The following is a 20,850-nucleotide window of genomic DNA, read 5'->3' as shown; positions in this document are numbered from 1 at the left end:
CTAATCAACAGATATTTCGTGTTTCACAATGAATTTTACAAACGCAGATCTTGTTTTCGCTTAACTCTCGCTTGAAGAAGTCGGGCTTGTTATTGAAAATGGCAATTCTTGACTAAAAATATTTATGATAAATAAAGTGTAAAACCTCGACTGCAAAGTGAAAATATAAACTTGCAATACGTTGTATAATTAGAGTTCATACGTTTTACGTTTGTAAATTGTCACGGAAATAAAAAATGACACATGAATTTGCCATCCAACGTTTTATTTTTTTTTTTTTTTTTTTTCTCATCACATTTCTGTATCAACACTTAATTTATCATTAATATTTATCGGCGTGAGAGAAGTCGACAACGGTGGATTTGAATTCTAGGTATGATAACAGACTCTCTTGTTGACGTGAACCCGATGAACCGCTTCAATAATAATCGCGAGGCAAGCGGTTCGACCAATCACAACAGCGCATAAAATCGGGGGGCCCGAGATTAACTATTCTGCCTGAGAATCGGTAGTACTCGACTGACTATCGCCGAGCAAACTCGCTGGATCTAGATCGCGATAACTTCGTCGAGCAGCCGAGAAGAGGTGACGGCGAAGTTCTCTGGCCTGAAAGCCAGGAGAGTAAATGACTGCGAGATATTGTTAGTTAAGAATTACCATTTTCAAAAACAAGCCCGACTTTACAAACGAAATCAAAGCGAAGGTAAGATCCGCGTTTGGGGTTGAAGAACACGAAATATCCGTTGATTAGCGTTAATTTGATCAATTTGATTTTTCGTTAAAGAATAAGAAAATTAGTAACAAATGAAGATAATTTAAAAAAAAAAAAAATGACGACGGGAATCGAACCCGCTATCCAGTGCATACTGGACCACCAGCCTACCCGGTGAGCCACAAGCCACGTTTAGTGTTAATGGCACGTTCAAAATATTTGACAACAGATTTTGTCAAAAATTTCTGATCATTGGGTCCAATGGGTTTGAGACATTATTATTCGCATATTGACACTTCGGTACTATAAGTATGCAAAATTACAAAAATGTCGTTGTCGTATCCTCCCTTTCTTAAACGATTGAAATTTTATTACCGATCTTTAAAAATGATGAGGATCTTGAAGCACGAACGGAGAAGGCAATACAAGCGGTGTAAAATTTTTAAATTTGGTATTTAATTTTGGATCTTGCTATGCAAGGAAGCACTACATTACAATATCCTTGAACGAGCTTGTCGTGTAATTACAGTCGAACTTCACTTACAGGTAATGTCGTTTGATCTTTTAACTGCGTCACCATCCAAAAAATCAAATCCATAGCTTATCTGACCGAATCTTTTTCTCTGTGAAGTATCAAGGCAGTTTTCAGAAAAATTGGAAAGGAAATTCTATCCTCTGATTGGAAATACAAAAGTAATTGGCATATTAAAAAAAGATTCGATATATACTTGGTATAAACATTTTACTTTTGCGACAAAATTAATCTGTCGACACCGTTTGTGTGAAATTTTTTCGAGGTCACACAGTGTTTTGCTTCAGGTTATACAAAAATCGATGAAATAAATTCTCTAAGATTACAAAATAATTTAACCGACAATGTTAGGGAGGCCAAGCGGCAGGTAAAATTCAACTACCGGTCATAAATACTGACTAAATGCTAACTGAATAAAAGGAGAATATATATGGCAGTGAATTGTTAAACTATTCTTTGTTGCAAATTATTATAACTTGTGATACTATTTTGATTATTTGGTGTTGATGAATAACTTGATTCATATATTGTTGTGAAAAATTTAATTGAAAAACTTTTTCAGGAAGAGGAACCCGGGTATAAATGAATTATGGATCTCATTAGATCCAAATTTTCTCTCTATATAATCTGATCCATCGAAATAGAATTTATAGATCTAAATATATGTACAAATTATACATAGTTCAAGCAAATTAGATGGAGACAAAATTTCAATCTACCTAGATCCATTTATATTTTCAGAGACTGTCTCTGTTGTTGTCTTTTATAAATGTAAATATATCTTGATGGCAAGTTAAATACCGGATCAACGAAATAGTATAAAAGGTAAACGTTGATAGCGTGGTTTAAAAAAAAAAACTGGCATAGAGCGATAAATCAATCAAGCACGTAATCTTGATTACCCCGCTGGTAAGTTAGATTCCGCTATAACGGATCGTCGATAAAGCGTTCGTATTGATTTCTATCTTCAACAAAATCAATCAACGTTGATGCTACTGTTTGGTAAAAATATCAGCATCGTCAATGGAACGTTTTCTGTCAATTATCCACTGACATCAAACTCACAAAAATGTCAAATTCTAATTGGGTACAGTTGACACAAAAAAAAAACTCTATAGACGATGCTATTGTTATTGAATGTTAGAAATAATGCTCACTGATTTCTAACAGGATCAAATTTTTTTTTCAAACTATTATTCCTGCTACGAAATATGTACTGAATGTATTTTAAATAGCAAACTTCACAGCCATTGCGCGAGGATTTACGGTGGAATTAGAAATCTGTGCTTTGATGACAATTTTCATTCTGTTACTTGGAATCAATCTTGGGGGCAGCCAAGTAAAAATTTTCAAAAATCGATGTAAAAACCACCCTAGTATACACACTGTATTTTTTTCTCCATATCCTATAAACGTATCATGAATCGTTTTAATTTACAACTACTACGATATGCTTATTCAAATATTCAACAGTTTATTACAAAGTCCACGGAATATATCTTCCATGAATCTTATTCGCCGTGATATTTAGGTAAGCTTTATAATAACCTGTTGAATGTAAAATAATTCCAAACTGGCAGAATCAGACACAACCAAAACTATGATCTGCAGTTACCACTCGTCAAGGCTCTAAACGTTTCAGAACAGTTGTGTATTTGTAATTTGACAGTTTAGAACATCGCGCCGACATTGATAATTCGATGTTGACCGTCGGAAATGTGATGCCGTTATCAATTAAAGTGCATATTCATACGGATCCGCACTAATCGTTAAGTTTTCTACCCTTTCTGGAGAGTCATTATACTTACTGCAAGATCAACATTATTCGATGATATAAGTTGAATACCCGATTCGAGTAACCCACAGCTGATCCCCACCCCAATAAATAGAGTTATAAGTCAGTAAAATATTATTGAAAAACGCTGCCAGGTGTCAAGAATATGTTATAAATGTAAAATCTTCATCTTTACCCGTTTCCGAGTCCAAGTAACGGACTGTAAGATGGACCGACGAACTGACACTTTGCTCAAACCTTATTTTTGTTAGATTTCTGAAGGTCACGAGACGGTCCAAAGACGTGAGAAAACATCATCGAACGAATTTAGATAAATGTATGTACAAAACGTAGGTATCGATTAGCGGTAACAAATGTAGCATTCGATTTCAGCCAGACGTTTACTTGTTTTATCTAATAACATGCACGTGTTTATCCGTCTATGTTTAAGAAACAAGCAATAACAAGTCCCGAGGTGCTCTTTCGTTGTTTCATCCAAACGGACTGCGTGCATCCCGACTAATAACATTCGCTCGCTATTGACTGTTGAGGCGACATATAAGAGAATAAACTCGTCAGTAGCGGGATACAATTAGTAAACACGTTTGAAATAACTTTCTTAACTAAACATTACGCTCGCAGGTACATTTCACGCTGTATAATTTTTCTTCCAAGTGTGCGAAATTCAGATGTTTACGAGTGCAAAGATATTTAAACCGTATGCCAGGTGCTGGTGCTTTGTTAACCAGTTTGCGACAACAAACAACTTGTAAAAGAAATTCGCAACGTCGGTAGAAATCGCAAACGGCAAATTAGTCGCCCCTTCATTTGGCTGTTAGGCCATAAACATTGCACTCCGTTTGTTAGCAACGTTCATTGTTAAACCGTCGGAGATATTTTACAATATTTATCAATTATCTGCATACATTTAAACTAATTCTGACCCATTCGATGTCGCTAGTAATTTTACGCCTCGGTCAGTGGTGCCAACGCAACGGTGCTCGTCAAAAACCATAGATTGTAAAATTACTAGGAATATCGAATGGTTCAGAATCAATCTAAATGTATTGATAGTCAATTTTTACCCATTGATAATTCCATTCGACCGGTAACGTGGTATTTGCATAGTAATATGTTCCAGAATTGATATAATACACTTAAGCCAATTATTTTCATTTACATTTATAATTGATACCGCATAACGAACATGACGATTGGTAAATTTAAAAATTGTTATTATTACAGGTATACCGTGTTCATTGTGAATATAAATTTTTAGTTTAATAAAATTTCAAGCCAATAGGCAGATAAAATCTAATCAAAGAATGTAACAGAATGAAAGAATGGAATGAATTACCTTGGGTAGTAAAACTTTTTTGACGGTATATTCTGTTTAATATTTTCTGTCCTTCCACGATCAATCTCTCGTCATTTATCATTGAAACTTGTTGCGTCATATTTATAGCTTCCAGAAATAATCGATGGCAAGAAAATTGACTTTTAAGCACACGTTTTTACAGACTATTCTGACTCAAACACTTTTATTCTGGACTTGCGAGCTATTCGACTCGCCGTTCTTGATTCTTTCTTAAAGTTCCACGGTTTGCTTTGCGAAGGAACTGTAAAAAGTAGCAATAAAACCTTGTAAAATGAGCGATCTTTTGACCGTGGCCGCTGAAAGCTTCAGGCCGCATGTGTGCAGCTTTCGAACTCACTAACGGTAAAAACATTTTCGAATTACCCAAATTGATTGGCTGTCGAACACTTGGAAGAGAGATCAAGCTGCGCACGGAAAGCGATTCTGTATAAAAGCACCAGCTTGCATTGCGGTTGTCAGCACAAACAAGAATAAACAAACCTACGACATTGATTGAATTCTAAAATTCACGTGTCATTCAATATATTATACGTGAATCAAAAACATGAATCCAATACGATTAAATCGAACGGGTTCACTTCATGAGGTGAATATTTTTCACTCTGGAAAATCGTTTCAATTTCAGGTGACCACTCGTATAATCCACATTTATGATTCATTTCATGTGACTCCAGCCTTTGTCCCGTGGAATTACACTGTGGTTATGAAGTCGTTCGAAATGCTGTGAATATGCATGAGAATCAAAATCGTACAAGGTGAAGTACAAAATAATTTTCGGAAAAACTGAGCAGTCGTTCAATCTGTCGTTTGTAATCTTGACCTTGTTATACAGAATTTTCTGTCGTTTAATACTGTTTTCAATCTTCTTTCATTACCTAATTCTGCACCTAATTCTGTGGTTGCTATAAGGTTCTTTACTATTTTCATTTTTTACGGTAACCAACAATTATGCTTCTGAGTAGAGAGTGAAAACGAATTTTCTAACATTGACCAGAAAGTCTGGTACGTGTTGATACATTCTTTTCGATGATGATCATTGCACTATATTTTCTTACAATTGTGTCAATAATTTGATCTTTGCTTTATTTCTCTGGAAACAATGTAGTCAGCTGTAACGGTTATTGCATTAAAAAAAGACTTGTCACAGAAGAATTATCACAAAAAGTCAATTGACAATGAGCATTATATATATATATATATATATATAAAAAGCATGTTTTAATCTTGCAAATGAATGGATGGACGAATGAATTATTAAAAATAAGTAGCGTTTAAAATTTTATTCACACCACTTATGCAGACTCTGACTTATTTATTTGTGAAACGAAAACGAAGGTATGTACAGTTTTCATAAAAAGAGGATGATTTACTCGAATTTTCTTTATAGTTTACATCTTGTATCTTTAATAATAAGTGTTTCGCTGTTCATTTTCTTTTTTTGTGTTTGTTTTCTTTCGTCAACGGAAAATTTCTTCAAATCAACAATATCCGTTACACAACTAAACGAAGAGATTTAATCTTAGAATAACCAGAAAATGCAGTATATTCCTAACAAATAGCTACGTTTTCTTTTCTTTTTTTTTAATAATTTTAAAAATATTCAAACTGTTATTAAAACAATACTTGCTTTACCCGAATTTTGTTGTATCTTCAACTTTTCTCAGTGGTGAAATAAATCGCTAATTATTATCTGCACTGAGAAAAATTTCATTTGTTACAGTAGCTAGAAAAATTGAGTAAAACAGGTATCGTTAAAAAAACTGTTTGAATATTGTTGGAATAACGAAAAACGACTTACGCGTAACCATTTTTGCGCTATTATCGATCATTTTTTGGTAATTCCAACGCAAAATCAGTTTGTTCGGTTTACTCTACTTTTTTAGTTGAATCAAGCTTTAACGTCAATTTATTGTTGCACAAGGTGTTACGCTAGGTAACAACTTATCCTAGTTATGGAGCTTCGGTTGATCGAACATGTCTGTAATTATTACCTAGTTGTCGCATCGAGCGAAGCTCAGTCAACTGTATTGATTGCAATCAAGTGGATGATGGCTTCACCTCGCCACCTAACACCAGCCTCCAGCCATCTTGCAATTTCGCAATCGGCCTTAGCTACCTGCTTTGCTTCCGCGTCTCGAGCTCATTAACGAAGAATTTTCGGCCTCTGCCGTAGACGAGACTCCAATATTCTATTTGACCAATTTTTTTTTCCACCCGAAATTCCATGGTGTCTAGTAAAAAACCCGTCACAAATTCAAGGCCATTTTCAGGTTACTAAAGAACATTAAAAATTGGATATTTTCAGGATACGAGAAAATTTATAGGATTGCTTCCAGGACTTTTGAAGGATGAGAAAAATTCATGGACATTTACAGGACCACCGGGCACCAGAAATTCTCACCTTGTTCTAAAACATTCAAATAACCTATTCATTTTCTGTCTTATTTCAATCACTTACCGGCTATACTTGTATTTTTATACACCGAACTTTCTTTGATTGGAAATTTTTCCGGCCATTGGTTCATGGCAACAAAATTATATCGCGGTGCGAATGACAAAAGGGCTTAGACGCGTTTTGTACCCTTTTGGCTTTATTGTTAGAGAGTTACCGGAGAAACGATAGATCGAAGCTGCCGATTAATCGATAAATCGTACAGCGCTAGTTCTCCTTTTAAAAAGTTTGTCTTACTGTCTTCCAGGGCAAGGAGGAAGCGGTATGAATATGTCCCGACTTCTAAGTAACAAGAGCTCTACCAAGTTATCCCTGTAACCGTAATTTGCGTTGCATAAGCAGCTTACAATCCATGACATACCAAGTGCGAGCAATAAAACCGAGTCTTTTACCACGGTATTCACTTCTCGACTCCAGAATTGCATAAAAGCCTTGTCAGACATGTGAATTATATGCGCCCATGGAGCCCATGGTGTGACTCTATTAGCAACGCCACCCTGTGTTATATATTTCATTTGCGAAATTCAGAGTTGCGAGAGAGTTAGCTTTACGAAAGACTGAATAGGCGATTGTATGGATAGATGTTGCGTTGTTAAACCACCCTCCTAAAGCTGCTTATCACCCTTTCAAACTTGCTCCGAGTATTCCGTCTGTCAAATCAGAGTTGAATTGAAAACGCTCGCTAATAGTGCTCCATAGTCAAATCTTCAATGGTCTGATGTATTTATTCTGGTAACTTTTACCGAAATTTTTATTATGAGCGGTAATAACTTTTCTGACCTAATTCGAAAGGTTTTCCGTACATTGAGTTTGAAGCTTGCATAAATTGACCACGGTTAAACAAGGGAAGCTTCTCTTCGTAAGTGTCAGCACGTTCTGTGAGATAGCGTTCAGAATTTTTTCGTTATTCCTCCGCAGAATTTGACGAAAAATTATCTTGCACTAGAGTTCAGAGATAATTAGATATTTTAATATCCTGGTAGAAGATGACAGAGAAATCGAGTTGTAGGCGAAAGCCGATTGAATCTTAAAAAATTGGAGTTCAGCTGAGCTTATTCGTGAATTTCCCGAGATCGAGATGTCATGAAAGGTGTGAAAATTTAACGATATTCAAACAGTTTTTTGAACGATACCTGTTTTACTGAATTTTTCTAGTTACTATAACAAACGAAATTTTTTCTTGGTGTAGAGAAGAGCTACTGGTAGAGTTTGCTTGATACGATATTTGGACAGTGGGCAGCAACGCTGAAAAATTAATACTTATACAATGTATGAAAGCAGTTGTTTGCTTGTACAAGACTTATTGAATATTTCTTCAAAATTCGCACAGTTGTTTGTTAAACAATACTTGTCCAGGTATATACGCTGTAATTCGATATGAAACAATAAACATTAAGAATTCTTTGTTTTTATCACTCGTTTCTCAGGTATTTTAATAATTACGATAGAACAATTATTTTTATTCATTACAACTCTGCTTCTACGATATGAAAATAAATTGGAACAGCTTTAGAAGCTATCGATTCTTTTATTAATTTCATTACGAGATAATCGTTCACAAATCAGCTCACAAATATATGATAATTTGATAAATACTCGACGTAAAACTATAATCTAATAAAATCAACGGTATTATAGGTATCGATTTTTGACCGACCAAACTTCTTGAAGACAGAATATGCGCCTGGTAAATATTGTTTCTAGACTACGCCAAGAATCGCGTTCAATCATCGCGAGTTTAAACGTTCTCCACAGTTATAATCTAACATTCGGTTAGCACAAGAAGAGCTGATGAATGGAGCATAAGTACCTATATAAAAGTTTCTGTCTTTCTACCGCACCTAATTTGCCGTTGAACAAAGGCTTCACCTTTGCTAACGAAAGCGGCTGGTTATCCTGACGCAATAAAAGTATAAGAAATCATGATGAGGTGCAGGGGTAAGATAAAACGAACAAAAATCGCTGCAAGCGCGCGCCGTTTTAAAGCTTTGCCAGACGACTAGGTAAATTCATCAGCTCTTCCTTGTGCGGTTAACCAAATTATTTCAAGCTGCTTTTAAGAGTTCAATTAGGCACGCTCTGTTGGCTTCTCGGTGGAATTATACATAACGAAAGTATAATAGCTGGGGCCCGGTAACTATTAAAAAAAACTTTCCTTAGGATCGCTGCCGAGATACCTTCAGGATTCATTGTTATACTATCGCAATGAGCTGCAGGTTAATATTCTCATCTGTCTAGTATTTCTCGGATACAAAGGCTTGCAGTTTTACAACGGAGAAATTTTATTTCAGACCTATTCAAACGGTAATCTTAACAGTCTCTCGTAAAATATTGTATGGATTCTACTTTGCGATGGAAAGTGTTGTCTCCCGAATTTTTATTTAGTTATTTATTTATTTGGTTCGTTACGAGAAGTCTTATTAATTTATCGTAAGGTAAATTGGTGATTTGTTTAAGATGTTTCCATTTTGGTTTTGTGAATTTCTGAAATCTCCAGATGGTTAAATCCTGGTATTCGGTTATCTCGAAGACTTTTTCATTTTAGATAAACTAAAGTTACCAGAATCTCTCTAATGAACTTTTACAACAGAGGTGGAACGACTTAAATTGAATAATGAATTCAAATAAACTTTTCCAGTGCACTTGACGATACCAGCGAAATGAAATGCGTAAATAACTTTATTTATTATTCACAAAACGTCTCAATTTCTACAAAATCTTTTACCGGATGTCTTCTCCCTTTTCACAACAACCCCGTGAAAAGAGCGTTGATTATTAAACTTAAACTTATTTTCTACCAATCAAACATTTACAAATAACTCTAAATTAACTTGGAACTAATTTACAAACTATAAACTAACGAACAAATAATTATTACTAGTAGTTATCTTATCGTATTCTAAACAGATTGATTTATTAATAATACACATAAACGTTCAAGTAATAAGTCAAGACGATCCGTATATTTTAATTATAAATTGTTATCTAGGATTCACGCTAAATCTTTTTCATCTAAACTATTTATTCATTCATCCACCTTCCATCCAGACATATGCGAGTACATATATCATTTCTTAGGTGTACGGACGGTGTCTTGAAATACTTTTGTTGATTAAATTTAAATAGTTTAAAATGGTATTCTGATTTTTCTGTGCGACCTATCTGGGCTTATTTCACAAAATTAGTCTCTATCGATTATTCACTTACAATTTCACGTATTACCCCAAATATTTGAACTTATCTTCAATATTCGGTGAAGTTTGATATAACCGTTGTATATGGCTTCTCTTCGTCGTTATAACGGAATCTCACGTTTTCGCCTTCAATATAGATCTTGAATAACGTTCTCCGTCTTGAATTGTTCGCCGTTGTCGATACCGAAATTCTGATCATTGTATCTTCGGCGTGATCTTTACTTCTTCGAGATAAGTTTTGAGCCCAAAATTTATAATAATTGAGTTGTTCTCTGCTGAATCGATTATTCAGAGGCTATAGTAAAGCTGGTTGTATTCGTATTTGGTGCTTTATTTCCGTTAAGTGAGTGATTGATAATTTGTATTTAAGGACAAGCCTTAAGGTCATGTGGTGGTCCTACCTTTACCGACCGAGCAAACTCACCCTTTTCCTTCATGTATTAAATGAACTAATGAACGGAAAGGGTTCTAATTTTGACGACGTATCGCTCTTTCATAACAGAATTCAAGAAAGTCACTCACATCCACATATAGAACATAGAATTCTGATATGAGATACGTACTCGTTACGATAATCCTGAGATCTTTGATTACGGCATGACGTTAGCATATTTTACCTGTAGAAATGAAACAACCTGAGAACGAATTGACTAAACAATAAATGCAAATAGATGCGCAGCTTATATCGGAATATTGGAGGCTCTGGGATAAGTGCTGTTAGCCGCGGCAGCAATGGAATGAAATCAATTAGCGAGGACGCGTGAAAAACGAATAAAGTATAAACGCCAAATTTACTCCTGTTTTATTCGTAGAAGCCTTAACGAAAAGTCGTCAACATTCTCACCTTCAAAGTGAACCTCATTTTATATTCAGTTTCACCTTACTGCCATGAAAATTCAATCTCCCCTTTGCATCTTCCGCATCCTCAAAATTTGTTTTTTTTACTTTCGTATAATTGCATTTGTTAGCAGCTGAGACATGAAATGCTTCGCCACTTGAAATTACAAATCCATCTTGAGAGGAACCTTTCGTCATTTGCATTTTATACTTTCCAGAGGATCAGAGTCTCGACATTTTTGATCCCCGATGAAAAATTGGGTCACATGCCGTATTTGCATCAGTTACATCAATCATTTTTCGATATCGTGATGAGTGTAAATAACCCTGAAAAAATGTATCAGCTTATCGAGATAAAGTGAAGAAGCGTACTGAATCAGACAGCTCCACCGGAAAGTTAGGTGGTAGACCTTATTGAAAAATATCCTCAGGACGTCAAAGCCTGGTCATCGCCGTTATTTTATCCCGACATAACCTTAGATTTCAATTTTAATGGAGGCAAATCGTAATTCTTGAGGTTTCAAGTCACTCATGTCACATAAGTTAATTAAGCTGGATTTGTTTTGGAAGTACGGAAAAAGGAATAAGATTTCTTTTCAGAGGGTTTATTTACCATATATTGAAGTACATAAATAAAAAAAAATTTTATTTTCAATTTGATGCAAAATGGCGGTGACAGAGCAAATCTTTGAAATGTCCTTTTTTCAAAACTCCTTTACGGAAGAACGGATTTCTCGTAAACTATAAGACCTAGAACGAAAAACTAAAAAAATTTTATAATCTATATACTATTGCCTGTGAGACTGAGTAGGTTTTTTTTTCATAAAATTTTGTAGAAATAATGCACGTATGAAAAAATTGATCCATTTTTGCTGAAGAAAAAAAAAAATAAGCAGCAAATTGTTGACGAAAAAAAAAGTTTACTTTAAACTAAAAAAAACACACCTACGTACTTCCATAGAGGATGTAATTGCGAAGCTACTGTCAAAATTTCAAATCGAACCATGCAACGGTGTTCAAGTAATTTGTCCTTCCAGTTTGACGAAAGTGTTTACGAGAAAAATACGTTCAAAATTTTACGAGCACTCAACGCGCGTTCCTAGACACTGTGGCAAAATCGAGAATTGAATCTTTTTAAAAAAAAAATTTTCACCACAGGACCAACTGGATATTGTTTTAATGATCGTAAAATATTGTTTACGCAAAAAAGAAGAGTATTTTGCCCCTTAAACGTAATAAATACTATGCTTATTCTACCATCCACACGTGAAAAAACACTGTCAACGGTCGGCTATCAGCTTGGCTGTATTAGTTTGATTTTTTCCCACCAGATGACGCATCGAAAAGTGACAATCCCAACAGGCGTGACGGTAGACTGCAGATTGATTCAAGATTGACGACCTCACCTGGATGCTCCGGCAGACGTATCTCCAGAGACACCGGGACCACTCGAATTCACCTGTCCAATGGTTCTCCCGTAGGATGGACGGATACGCAGGAAGGACCATTACTCGAAACCCGTGGCGCGTAGATTTATAGAGCGTACGACGGTGCAGGTAATAAAATCTGGTATGTCGGACAGCTCAGGTCGGTACGTAAGCCAGTCCCGTGGCAAATTTTTACGCCGTATGACGTATGATGATAAAGAAGAACAACGTCGGGATGAATCCCGAATGATCCAGGGAAAAACGCAATGGACTATACGGACCGGGTCAACATACGGCTCAAATGTACAATTGTGGACAATGAATCTGAGACGGCTAATTTTTTACACTAGACAGTTATGTTGGTAACACAGAGAAACCTACAGCACCATAGTCAGCCGAGCGCGAAACAAACTCAATCTCAATAAACGTAATATGACCCATGACCGTCAATCTAACCTTAAAATTGACGTGTAAATCCGACAATTCATTATCCCCGCGGTATTCTAAGGTTAGATTCGACGGTCATGGGTTATGTTACGTTTATTGAGATCGAGTTTTTTTGCGCTTGGCCGACTGTGGCGATGCAGGTTTCTCCGTGTTGCCAACATAACTGTCTAGTGTAAAAAAATTAGCCGTCTCACAAATTCATTATCCCCGAGTGTACGTCATGCTGCTGCAGTGAATACTCCGATGCTTTCCGAAGAAACGTTGGATTGTGGCCGGAAAAGCAATCCCGCAAGTGAAACTGTACTTCGTATTATATCTTTAGCCACATACGTATAAAGTACCGGTCACGTATGTAATATCTCAAGTTTCAACATAAAGAGGACTTATATGAGATAAACCCAAAGGATGGTGTAAGGCGATTGCAACGAAGATATACGAGTATATCAACCTTAGCGAACAATAGACTTGTACGAAGTTAAACTGAAGTAAAGTTCACTAACTATAACCGTGCCTCGTGCCGTAGAAATACAATGGAAACTGGTAAAGTGTGTCTGCCCGGTTTCAAGAGCGCATCAATAACGAGGCACGTGACTCTGGCTGCAAAGTACCAATCGTATTGGATACACACGTGTGTGTCAAGTAGGACAGTTCAGGAAAGGACTTTTTTTACATTTCACTCTTCTCGGAGATTCTTGTAGTTTTCGATAAAAAATAGCTCACTCGAAAGGGCTGGGCTGAGAATTTCTAATAAAGGCTATTTTCGGAAATTTCAAAATTGAGATATCCCTAAAGTACTTCGGTGGTTATTTTTCGTATGACGAAACAAAAGTTTTTGTCAAATCTGACATGCGTGTGACTTTCTTTAGTACGTGAGATTCATTTTACAGTAAAAATATTTTGGAAAACCAATAAAGGATTTTCCTGGAATTCTGGAAAAAAAAAATTATAATTTGATGAGGCAGTATTTAATATTGGCTCAGATTCTTCCGGTTTCGCGTGAGCTCTTGTTCACTGTAAAGTAACAATACAAATAAAGAACAATGAAATATTTTAATATTTGAAAGTTGATAAAATTAGCTTTTACGAGTTTCAAAACACATTTTTCGGTACTAAAAAAAATCGCACGCATCTAAGGTTTTACAAAAACTTTTGTTTCGTCGTACAAAAGATTACCACCGAAGGCTTCAAGGATATCTCAATTTTGAAATGCCCCCAAAATAGTCTTATTTCGAAAATTCAACGTCGTCGAGGCAGTAGTATAAATAATTTTCAGTCCAGTCCATTCACGTGAGCTATTTTCTGATGAAAGAGTGAAAGAATCTCGTAGAATAGCGAAATCTAAAAAAAAAAATCCTTTCTAACCGCCCTAGTGTCAAATCATCGTAAAGATTTTTAACCCTTCCTCTGCGCACCTCCGCCACGACCTGTCAACTGCACATGGGGTAAATCTGACCCCCGATGATATTCGGTTTCGAATATCTCAGCAACGGAGAGAGGATTCGTCATTTAATTTTTCATTGTACCTTAACAGCTTATATGCACCGAAAAAAAAGTTGAGATACTTTTTGCGAATCAACTTTAAGCCTGTGCAGTCATACTTGCAAAAATCAAAAATATTACCGTCGGAAGACATGCTTGAAGTTGACCCCACCGCTCAGCGCTATTCAAGTACAAAGAAAAATTTTGGCTCAAAATGACCTCGTGTGAAAACAAAGGGTTAATACTGGAACAGCATACGGAACGGAATGGTCCCAAGTGTATGCTTCAAAAATGAACACCCTACCATTATTTACTAAATATCCGAAACGACCGCGGTCCTTATTCATCGTGTACAGTATGAGAGTGGCACCACTTGTCAACCAAAACGGCGGTCATTTCAAATTGTTCTGCACTGTGTTCGTTGTGTCTTCCAAAGTGCTGCAAATGAACACTTACTGTTCACTGTCCGTAATTTAGCATAGTTTTGCGAGATGTCTTCAGTAGATGGTTCGTATCTATTGCCCATACGCATAAGATTTTATTAGGTGTGTGTGTGTATTTTGAGATCGGTACCCTAGCGGCAACTTTTACGGTTCACTGTAAACTCTGCATTTTACCGCCCTCTCTATATGCTGAAAAGGCTGGTACATTACCTTTTGGCGTGTTCGTACGTCGGTGTGTTTCGGTACGGCACCAGTGAAATCCGTGAACGTACCAACCCAGCCTACTTTGTCACGGATTTGACCATAAAGTTTTCATTAGGATTGGATTAGACTTTGGAAACAGGCCAGCAGCTTGCTTTCGCTAAGTTGTTATGGTGTGCTTCATCATTGAAGCGTGATTTTGTTTTACAGGACTAACCTTCGTCGGTCAGTAAAATACTAGTTTTTTTTAACCCTTTGTGGCACAGCGTCTCGTATATGAGACAACTTTTTTCAATCGGTTATTCAAGATTTATATTCAATTTTTGAAATATCGCTGGATATATTTATTTTTTTTCACGTAATTGGACTTCTACAATGTCAATGCTGACGTTTTAAGAGGAATTATGATAATGATTATGATGAAACATTATTATACTACTCTATTCCGTTAAAAATTACATAACATTTTCGATCGCAAATTATACGTAATCGCATATTTACAAGGTGCTGAAACGTGATGGTGCGAGAGGAGATGGATTTACGTACGTTATGTTGAAATTTGTACAAATTCGTACCGATTCACCCGCAGGCTGGGATGAGTATTTCGCATGCATGAAAGTGTGTGAGTTAATACCAGGCACAGCGTGTGTTAAGTCATAATAAATCCAGGGCTCCTCTGGGACTTGGACCTGTTTAATGTCATCCCTGTTATTCGCGTCAACCAGTCCCTAATCCCAAGGGAAATTGTAATACGTCATCGCACGTTGGAGTATCCGGCAATCTCAATTATCCACCGGCAAATATTGGAATTTATTCAATGCAGGACCTTCTTCTTCATTTAATACAGTATCACGAGCTGCGAGAAGGTATGAAAATCACACTTTCGATACGATATAAAATGAAATGGCGTTATTCAAGGTACATTTTAATCTTTCAAAGGCAATTAGTGGCACAACGATGGTATTCAGTGTTATTAAGTTCACCTTTGTTCACAGTTTACAATTGTTTACGTATTATTCCGGAGAAATTTACTAACAAACCTGACGATGTGGCTGCACCTAATCAATTAACGTTTCATCCCAAGCTCGAGAGTGCTAATCACCTTTGGACATTGGCTCCATGTCAGACGGTTTTAAGTTTATGTAGTACTCCTACCTTTACCGACCGAGCAAACTCACCCTTTTTTTTCATATATCAAATAAACAAACGAATATAAGAAGAAAAAGGGTAAGTTTGCTTAGTCGGTAAAGGTAGGAGTACTACATGATCTTAAGTCATCTTAGGATAATTTTCTTTGCATTTGTGACTAATTCATACCGTATCAAATCTGTGCGAAAAATTTAGAACCGAATTTTATTCGAAATTACAATTTGAAATTGTCGATTCAGATGGTTCGATTTCTAATTGACGCCAGTTGTCGTTCTCATCTTGATTAGTAAACGACGGAGGCTTGCGGTGCAAAATTTGTATGAACTACGTGTAGAGTGGTCTGAAATGGTGTTGCTTTTAACACCAGATTTCTTACACAGTGTTTACCTTTTATTACATCGGCGATGTGTAAACACAACCCTGTGTCTACTTACTGAGAACGTACGCGGGTTAAGCATATGTTATATCAAGTGAAACAACATATCCCGTATACACGCGTGATACGTGTTCAAACAGGTAGTGTATTTACTTATATATTTACATACAGGTTCTGCAAATATCCCCCTACGTGTATCACGAATACAGATATATTTGAGTTGTCGCCATTGTTTGTGACTGAATATCTTGTGAGTAAATATAGCAATGTGCGACATGATTTCAATATCTGGAGAAATCTTTATCCACGCGGACAGTGTTAACAATCAAAAGAGTCACCCGAAATACGAACGACGAGAGAGGTTTTAGACTGCGCACAGGGAAACCTATTTTTGTTAATACGTGATTCCTTCTCGTTAATTCTTATAGTCCAACTATATATACAGCACCCATTCTTTTGAGTTTTACAATTCAAGCCTTCAATTCGTTGGGCGTGAACATTGACATTTTTTTTTTATTATACCATGTATTCAGCAATTGAAACAGTGGATTTTGTTCCTTTAAGATATTTTGCATTATAATTCAATCAAATATTTATAATTGAAATAAATTAAGCATTGTGATATCTTTAGGTAAAAATTGATACACCCGTAACATCTACGATTCCCAACTGTGTTCGTACTATAGAACTAATCAAACTTGGAGCTCGTATTGAAGAACCACAAATGTCAACATAAAGTCGTGACGGTAGCAGTGATTTCCAACACGCATAATTGAACTGTTTTCTGATTAGTAAATGGAACAATGGCCGAATAAAAAAGATTCAACAAAATCCTACGAACTTGTAAACGCGGAAGATAGGAGCGGAACACAAAGGCTTCAGGTCGTTAATTGAGCTACACTCACAATATACAGGAACGTCGGTTTCAAAGCAAAACTAACGATCAAAATTATTGCTCAGTGATGCAATGTCGGTATAATAAACAACCGTCCAAAGCAATACGAAATTGCAGATAGCGCGCGGTTGCCCAGCATAAAAGCAGCTATTATTCGCACACTGACCATTCAGCGTTATGTTTCTACTGCGTTTGCTGAAGTGCCTCAAAAACAATTCGGTTCATGTCGTGTTGTTCGGAATACCGATTCAATTTCGAGTTATTCCAAAGCGAAACCCTGTCCCTATAAAATTGGCATGAAATCAGATCCAGAGTTGTAACTATCCATCGTAGTTGACAACAGAGTATAAGTACAAGAATAATTAAAATGTACACGAGTATATGTATAACTAAAAATTTACTAACGAAATGAAGGGAATCCTGATGAAAATTGACCTAATTATTCGAACTGGATGTTTGATGCAATATTTAATTGCCTCAACGAGTCTGCGTCAATTTCAATAACTTTTTTTAAAACTTGCACCGGTATAAGCAAGGCTCTTTCGTTTTTATGCGTGAATGAATGTTCATATTATACGCCGAAGCTTTTCACTGGCAAAACGCCAATTTACACTTGACACGAATCTCGACCAATACGACAAAATAATTGGGCCAACAGATTCAAACGTACCGCAGCTTTATTTATCTTTCTTATATTCATCGGGCACCGAGCATCAAAGCGTTAAAAAACGCACCAACGGGAACGATTGGTATAACGAATAAAACGCTGCAACGCTCGTTGGAAAAAAGGGTCGGTACTGGTCGTGGCGGAGGGTTGGCAAAAATGCAAGGAAAATCATGAATAATGCAGTTGTCAGAGCCGAAGCACCGGCAACGTGCCGCGTATTCCTAAAACTATTTTTCTGCTATTAAAAAAAAAATCAGAAATTTTTATTCTGCTAATTCGACTGCATCTTTTGTACGTGCATGTATGTACAAGGTGTTTTCGAGCAAACGCTGTAGTATGTCGCGTTGCCTACCACTGAAGGGCACAAATATCGATAAGACAGACCTACCGACTTATCGGTGAGTAACTCAGTCAGTATTGCGTTCAAAGTCCTTATAAGTGAGCTGCAACAACTTGGCTAACTACCGACAACTCGGTACGTCTGTTTTACCGATAATTGTGCCCCTCAATGGTAGGCAACTAAACATGTAGTATGCTGCAGCGCTTACTCGGAAACACGCTGTATTTTATTAGCGGGTTCGCCGAGCGATGGTTTTCATAAAATAGTTACAAATGTAGGTTAATGATTATAGTTTCGCCAATTTATTAAAAATAGTTTTTACTACGGTTGATTACCATTTGGTTTTTATTGTCATATCCCTCAAGCTTCAAGTTTTAACGATGAGTTTTGTGTACTTGAAAGTACACTGACAGTGCATTAAACGTGTTATCTCATAATTTAATTGAACTTTTTGACCACTAATTAAAAATATCGCAATCATTATAGGCAAAATACTTGTTTGCGTATAATAACTCGATTGCGGTAATCGTTGACCGTTGTTTCAGTTTCACATTCAGCAAAATTGTGTATAAATCACGATTCTACGCGAATTCCCAACGGTGATGCTCCAGTTCTCTGATGGGTTTTGCGGATTCCCGATCAAAGGCAAACGACAGTGCATAGTCACGGTACCCACTCCGCGTACGTCACGAGGAATTACGCACACAATTACTTGATTACATCCCCTTTCGACCCGTCATTGAACCAGACTGTCCTCTGCTTCCCCCAGAGATTAACGCTACAAATCGAACCTCGCGACAATGAAACAGCTCGGCAATGCCGATTTGCAAAACATTGACCAAAATCTGTGAAAATCTGGCGGTAGTAACTTTCTGATTAATTTACGAGTATCTTCTCACAGTTAAAAAGTCAGAGAAAGAAAAGACCCCGTTTAAAAGGTCTCTGGTAATGGTTTTTTTTTTTACCAATGATGGTGAATATGAATTAAAAAACATTACCACTGTATGATGGAAATAATGCTGAGCAAATTTGAATAACACAAGCTAAGAGGCAAAGAAATTGAAAAAAGGTGCTATCATATTACAGTGTTCAAAATGGTTGAAATCTTGTTATTTCTTATCCGATCCCAAGGTCTTAGGGCTTATTTTATACACCACAGAGAATTCCAAAGATCATTTGAAAAAATTTGTACTCCTAGTTCTCTCCGGAGTGAATAATAATATATTCATTGATATAAGTACGGTACAACAGACGTTCATCAGTAATTGCATTTGCGAATTATAATTATATACTATAATGTAAGAATTCTCAAATACCTTTGAGAGAAATTTGTGAGGATTTGATCAGCAAGCAAAATGAGCCTAAAGACGGTATAATCGATTCAAAAACAGCAGAGTGAAATGATTTTTAACGTTTCAATTCTACAAAATTTTCTCAAACTGTTAGATATCTCAGCTTGTGTTATTCGAATTTTCTTGAATTTAATTCTACTAGATGCTAGCAAAGTTGTTTCGTTGGTGTTCCCGAATGAAGATTTTTTTAAACGGTTCTCTCTCTTTTTCTAACTTTTATTTAGTTGCTCAAAGAACCGTGTAAAGTGGTGAAGTTTGAAATTTGCACCCATGAAGAACTGAGACGTTTTTATTTATCCATACGATTTTCACATGACCTCAGATGAACCGGATCGTAGCCGGAGGTAGCAAAGGTCAAGTAGAAAATAAGTGAGAAAGTCGAAAAGCAGCAAGACCGCAGTAATCTACAAGGACAAAGTGCGCGACAGGAACGAAGCAGCAGCTTTCCCAAAGGACCGATGGACGACGGACAGTGGATCGTCAGGATAGCGGAGACTTCACCTCCTGGCGTACAAGAGCTGCAGGTAATCGATGTGAACCCCAAATGCCGAGGAAGACCGAACCACGTCCAAGTCCCAGGGGTTGGCCAGAGCAGGAGTATCCGGATTTATAGTCGCCCCAGGAGCACAGAAAACAGGAATGGTCACTATACGTGTGGATGAGTCTAGCTACGGGGGCAGTCTGCAGACCATATGGAGCCCTTTGACCTTCCGTCATCTATCTCTGTGCACGGATACGTTAGACTGTTTCAGATGAGGGCAATATTTTACTTCATTTTTCTGCTGGATCAAGGTCTAAACGTTACCACGGTAGTATTTGCCGAACTGAAAATGCTCCCAAAGTATATTATAGGTTTTTCAACTCAAGTTTGTAAGAGGTAAGACTATTTCCTATTTAAATAACATTGAAAAACGTAGACTAATTCCAGTTTCTTCACGGTATTTTCTATAATAATGATGTTAAGCATAAGCAGGTTCTTTTAAAACAATATGATACGTGTCGTTTGCTGAAATGAGAAAAAATCACACTCCATACATCACAAAACTTACGATGGTCAAAAAGACGTCTAAAGGATGTGTTACGCGCCATTTTCTGACGTCTAAAAATATCTTCATGCCTAAAAGATGTCCTGGGGGCCTTATAGATCTCAGAAAATGGCGCATAACACACCCTTTAGATGTCTTTGTGACGACTT

The 20,850-nt window shown here is 36.6% G+C and overlaps 1 long non-coding RNA gene across 1 annotated transcript in view; it reads left to right on the top strand.

The window, feature by feature from the left end:
- LOC138191271 (uncharacterized) overlaps window positions 1-12,842 on the top strand; it is a 64,269-nt gene extending 51,427 nt beyond the window's left edge. The window contains exon 3 of the long non-coding RNA XR_011177674.1: window positions 12,211-12,842. This is a non-coding gene — a long non-coding RNA (uncharacterized lncRNA). The remainder of the gene's footprint in view (window positions 1-12,210) is intronic.
- The last annotated feature ends 8,008 nt before the right edge of the window (window positions 12,843-20,850 follow it).

This window comes from Neodiprion pinetum, chromosome 7, assembly GCF_021155775.2.
Source record: "Neodiprion pinetum isolate iyNeoPine1 chromosome 7, iyNeoPine1.2, whole genome shotgun sequence".
NCBI classification, from domain to species: domain Eukaryota; kingdom Metazoa; phylum Arthropoda; class Insecta; order Hymenoptera; family Diprionidae; genus Neodiprion; species Neodiprion pinetum.
This window is presented reverse-complemented; position numbering and strand designations above follow the sequence as displayed.